Consider the following 6,296-nt stretch of genomic DNA (forward strand, 5'->3'; position numbering starts at 1 on the left):
TAACGGAGGTTTGGCCTCGATGCGCAGGATCGCAATTTTACTGGAGGAGTACCAAAAAGCCTCCAGGCAATGCATTAACAAAGGTAAAAGCTCTTTCTTTTGCTCCGATAAGATCCTAACCTCCAAGATTCATGTTATCACCAGTTTACTAGGCATCGGCAGATCCACATGCCCGTTTTGCTACCTAGGAGTTCCCCTGGCTGTTGGAAGGTTGAAATCCTTTGCTTTTCAACCATTGGTGGACAAAGTGGGAAGTCGTATAAATGGTTGGAGATCTAGATTTTTGTCACAAGCAGGGAGAACGGTCCTTATTAAGCATGTGTTGGGTAGTATTCCCATTCACTCTTTGGCAGCCTCTTGCATCCCAATGCAGGTCTTATCCGAACTTGAGAGAAGATTTGCCTCTTTCTTTTGGGGGTGGGCCGACGGTAAAAGAAAGCTACATTGGAAGAGCTAGAAGCTTCTCACAATGCCAAAAGAAGAAGATGGCCTTGGCATCAGGAAGCTAGCTGAAGTGATGCAAGCCTTCCAAATTAAAATGGCTTGGGTGCTACAGTTTCACAAGGAATCCAGCCTATGGGCCTCTTTTATGGCAGCAAAATACAACTTAAATCAGGAACTGATGAGGGCTAAAATCAACACTGGAAGAGCTTCCCCTTTTTTGAAGAAGATCATGAACATGTTTTCGTTCCTTGATGATAAGGTCCAATGGAGTGTTGGAGCAAGTGAGTGCAGTTTCTAGAAAGAAAATTGGACAGGCCTTGGCCCTCTTCAGAATTTTCTAACGTCAGATATTGCAACCATTATTCCTTCCTTGAAGGTAAATCAGGTGTTGGGCTCGAGTGGTCCTCTCCCGCCATCGATAGCCCTGTCCTTGCTCCCCAATGAGGTGTCTGATTTTATTTTTCATCATGGTTTCTACGTCTCAGCTGAGGCCGATTCCCCCCTATGGCCCTTCACCTCTTCAGGCTCATTCTCGTTAAGTCTGCCCAGGACGTTAGCAGGCTGATCGGTCCTAGAAAGGGCTAGGCACGGTGGGTATGGCACAGTAAACTTCCGCCAAAAATATCCCTATTTGTTTGGAGGGTTCTTCAAAATGTTGTTCGAGTAGAGAAAGCAGTCCATGCAAGAGAAGTGTCCCTTACTTCAAAGTGCATGTGCTATAGAAATAGTTCCGAGCAAGGCCTAGCTGAAGAATCATGCTCTCATCTTTTTATGGATGGCCAGCTTGCTAAAGCAGTTTGGGGTTATTTTGGAGTGCAGGCTGGGATCTCCACCATGCAGGCATTGACGGTTGAAACAAGGATTATGCAATGGAGGAGAGCATGCATGGTCAGGAGAAATCGAGGGGCTAGTCACCTTTACACTCTGGCATACATTCTTTGGGAGCTATGGAGATCCAGGAATGGGGCGGTTTATGATGACAGGTCTATGAATTCCCAATCGGTCATTGCAAAAGTTTCCTAGTGGCTCTCTAGTGCCAGTGATGACGTTTTCAGAAATAGGTATGTCCAGCGAAACCCATCCTTAGGCGGCTTGTTAAATGATAGATATACCTGTCCAAAGAAAATGTGGCAGTCTGTGGTCTTATGGCAGAAACCCCCTGCAAGTTGGGTGAAAGTACATGTTGAAGGGTCCTCAAGAGGAAACCCAGGTTTGGCGGGGGGCGGTGGAGTTTGTAGAAAAGATAAGGGGGAGTTTATTTGTGGTTTCACTTTTGGTTATGGAACGATGTCAAATATTGGCGCTGACTTCAGGGCGGCTCATGATGGGCTTCTTATGTGCTTGGAGAAAGGTTTTTCTCAAATTATAGTTGAGTCGGACTCAGAATTGGCGATTAAGGTTTCAAAGGAGGGAGCAAACATCAGCTGGAGATTGAAGAGATGGAGATCTCTAACGGACAGGCTCCGGGGTCTCGCAATGGTGAAATTCATGCACATTTTCAGGGAGGGCAATGGAACGGCTGACGCTCTTGCTTGGGCGGCCAGCGTGTCCCAAGCTCGGCTCTATACTTCTTATAGGGCGGATCTACCTCAGCAGGTGAGGCGCGTCCTTTTCCTAAACAAGGTTGGTCTAGGAGCGTTAAGAGAGAGAAAGACTTAAAACTTGTCTTCTCCTTAGGGATTTTCTTTTTTGGTGTTTTCTTTCGGCCTACATGTCCCAGTTTTTTTCTTATGATAGGTCTTCCTTAGGTCCTTTTTTCCTAGGAAGACCCAAAGCATTGTAATTTTGTTCAAAATGAATATATCACTCTCATTTTGGTATTTTTTAAAAAAAACTTAAAATATCATTAGAAGCAACCGCCGATACATTTGGAGCGGATCCTCCATGGATCAATGGGAATGACGTACCATTGAGGCTAAATGGATTGATGGTGTTACCCTACCCACAAAGAGAGGAATAATATTAGCTAACTCATTCCGGTTTGTGAGATATGCCTGTTTTAAGGTTCTAACGGTCTTGATGAATTTTACCTTCTATCGAGCCTTCTCTGGTCCATCTTGGACATGAAAGTGTCCGCTACCCTTAAGAAAGGATCCGAATTTATTCAAAAATATTTTCAATGGGCAAAGATTATTACGCTTCATCTTGTGGCTACGAATGGAACCATCTCAAATGATGATCTCATCTTCTACATCCTCAGAGGTCTTCCTTCAGAATGTGGCCCTCTCTGCACCTCCATCATGGATAAAAAAATCCATGTGTTGTCTTTTCAGATGTGGCCCATACATGTCCTTGTCATGATTAGACATGAATAGAGATTATCAATATGCATTTCATGGAGTAATCCAGTTAACTTACAGTGAAGGTCTGTCCATTGCTAAGCACCACTTGGGACTTAAATATACACATGTTACATTTTCTGGAAAAAAAAAAAGCACTACTTGGGACACAAATTTCCAGTCAATCGTGCTTGCAGCCATTGTAAAAGTCCAAGGTGCATAGTTGAAGATGGAACCTGGGTACGGGCCAGAGTTTCTAGTGGAATTTGATGTCAAGATCTCATACTTCATCATATGGAATGCTCCAATCGCAATGGGGTCATCAAAGTATGGCAATGGGAAACCGGATCCAAGGAAACCGATATGATTTTTATTTATTTATTTTAATGAAAGGTGGAGATATCCACCAACTTTCATTCATGAAAAAGAGGACTATACAACCATTCAGGTGGGCCCCGACAAAAAGAACCAGGCCTTGCCTATCATATGAAGGCCAAAATGGGCCACACCTAACAAACCGCAAAGAAGAAAAGAAACGGGCAATAGGACAAAGACCAACAACAAAACAACCACGAGTTGGGGGGATCTGACTGATCCCAGCCCAACTTTATCCAGAAAAACCAATCCCCTAATATCTCAGGGAAGCGCCGAGGGGTCGGTAAACAGAGAGGAAGATTGAGAGGCGCTCCCAAGCTCCGCTATGCCATCCACCAGAAAGTTTCCTTCCATATGCACATGCTGAAAAATAACTCGACCAAGAATTCCCAGCTTACCAATCCTCGCTTTCCAAATCCTCCAAGACCAAGCCGGATTCGAGTCATTGTTGAGGATGTCCACTACTAATCTGGAATCCGATTCGACAATTATGTTAAGCAGTCCCTTCTCAAAGCACAAAACCAGCCCGTCCCACACAGCTCTGAATTCTACAAGGTTGTTAGAACCAACCCCATAACCCACCGCAAAGGCAAAGATCACATTGCCAGTTTCAGACCTACAAATTCCCCCCACCTGAAGGGCCCAGGTTGCCTCGGGAGGACCCATCTACATTAAGCTTAGCCCACCCTGTTAGAGGTCGGACCCACCTGATAATATGGGCTTGTCTTTTGGGCAGGTGAGAGATGGCAATCCTCAAGTTTTAGAGGGTCAGCTAGTCCATCTGGTTTGATGGACAAGGGAGGAAAATCATTTTACCAGTCTGTTGAAGCCACCAGGAAATATGACCCACAACAGCGTTTTTGGACACGCCACGGCCCTCAAATCTGGCCTTGTTTCTAGCCTTCCAAATCTCCCAAAGAATCATGTAGGGAATAAGATTACAGATAGTAGAGAGGTTCCCACCGGCAGCATTCAACATCCACCACTGATTCATCTTCGCTTCAATTGAGGTGGCTTGCAATGACGACACCCCGAATACTCTACTGAAATGGGCCCACGTGTGGCTCGCGATCGCCCTGTGCATGAACAGGTGGTGAAGAGTCTCCTCGGTAGGCCTACGATGGGGGTCCATGTCACAACAGGAGCACTTAGACACTAGAGGAATTCCCTTATCCTGGATTCTCGCGTCCAGAGAGATGGCCCTAAGGAGAAGCTGCTAAATGAAGATCAAAATTTTTGGCGGCAACTTGTTGTGCCAGATTCTACACATCCAAGGGTGTTACAGACCAATCGTTCTACACATCCAAGGAAACCGATATGATGTCAACACCATCGGCCATCATATTGTCAAAAGCAGCTAAGCTATCAACCAGGGCATATTCAGATATCATGATCACCAACAAACTTTGTAGATAACAATTCTTGCTTGCGAGATCGTGCCTATCGCAATGCCTTTGTCTAACCTAAGGTAGCTTGTTCTAGCCATAGCTTAGCCAGCTGCCATGGAAGAAGTATGGGTCCAGTGTCCTTCTAAGTCTCTCAGAGATTTGAAGTCCGTAACATCGTAGAAGTCCTCACTGTTGTAGTACCGGGTTGTTGGCTTTATAAGCCAAATCTTTTCTTTGCTTCAAGATAGTAGAATTTTCTGGGCTTTATAAAGCCTTAGCACAACTCAGAAATCTGATGCAGAAGGAAGAAAGAGAGAAGAAAAATATAAATTTTATTTTCTTAAACTGTTTTGTTGCTGCAAACTTCTCAGACTTGCTATTTTTCTTGCTTGCTATTCACTGTTGCTTCTTCACTTACTACAACTGGATACAAGGTGCCTATTTATAGGCTTTTAAATGTAAGGTGAAAAGACAAAACTGCCACTACTAGGAGCTTCTAACACTTAATGTTCCTAGAAAATACACAAAGCATTTCATCTTCTAAAACAGCTCCATGGGAAGTGTTGTTGTGCTTTGGAAGATGAACAGTCACAGCAATTGTTGAGCTTTGGTTTGCAATTCCAACACTCCCCTTCAAACCAAAACAGGCTTCATTCTAAGCATCAATCTCAATTTCTTGAATGTATCAGTCGGCAATGCTTTGGTGAAGATGCCATCCACTCGTTCAGTGGTATAACAATACTCTAATTTCATCATTTTCTTCTTCACATGATCTCTCGAAAAATAGTATCGGGTATCAATGTGTTTGCTTCTTCCATGCTGCACCGAATTTTTGGCTAGCTCGATTGCTGACTTGTTATCACATATATGACTATGGATTCTTCATGCTGATGCTTCAACTCCTTTAGCAGGTTTCTCAACCAAATTCCCTCTCAAACAGGGGATGATGCTGCCACGTACTCTGCTTCACATGTGGACAGGGCGACCACACTCTGCTTCTTCGAATTCCATGTGAAAGCAGTCATTTTGAGATAGAATACACAGCCAGTGGTGCTCTTTCTTTCATCTTGGTCACCTCTCCAATCACTGTCTGAGTATCCATACCACATTGCTTCATCATCGTATGGATAGAAAAGACCGAATTCCACTATTCCTTTGACGTACCTGAGGATTCTTTTTTGCGGCTAACCAGTGTGATTCTTTTGGTGCTTCCATGTACCTACTTAGAAGCCCAACACTGCAGACGATATCCAGCCTTATGATTGTAAGGTACCTTAGGCTTCCAATCAGATTCTTGAACATAGTTGAGTCAACGCTTCTACCTTCTCCATCCTTTGTCAGTTTTAAGCCCGTTGCTACAGGCATGTTTACGGCATTGCAATCGGCCATCTTGAACTTTTCAAGCAATTCCTTGGCATACTTCTTCTAAGAGATATAGATGTCACCATGTTGTTGCTTCACTTCAATGCTAGAAAAAAGGACATCGACCTCCGTCGGTCATCTCGAACTCCTTAAACATGGCCTTCTTGAATTCATCAAACATCAGTCGGCTGTTTCCTGGAGACGGTAAATCATCAATATACAGGCATGTTATAAGCATATCGCCATGAGCATTCTTCTTGATGTAAACTGCATGCTCATACAGACATTGGGCGAAGCCGGTCTCTTGAAGATAATTATCGATGCGGGCATTCCAAGCACATGGAGGTTGCTTCAACCCATAAATGGCTTTCTTCAGTCGATACACCTTGTGTTCCTCTCCTTGTATAACAAAGCCTTCAGGTTGGTCAACATAGACCTCTTCTTCTAA

Source organism: Magnolia sinica, chromosome 6, assembly GCF_029962835.1.
Source record: "Magnolia sinica isolate HGM2019 chromosome 6, MsV1, whole genome shotgun sequence".
Taxonomy (NCBI): Eukaryota; Viridiplantae; Streptophyta; class Magnoliopsida; order Magnoliales; family Magnoliaceae; genus Magnolia; species Magnolia sinica.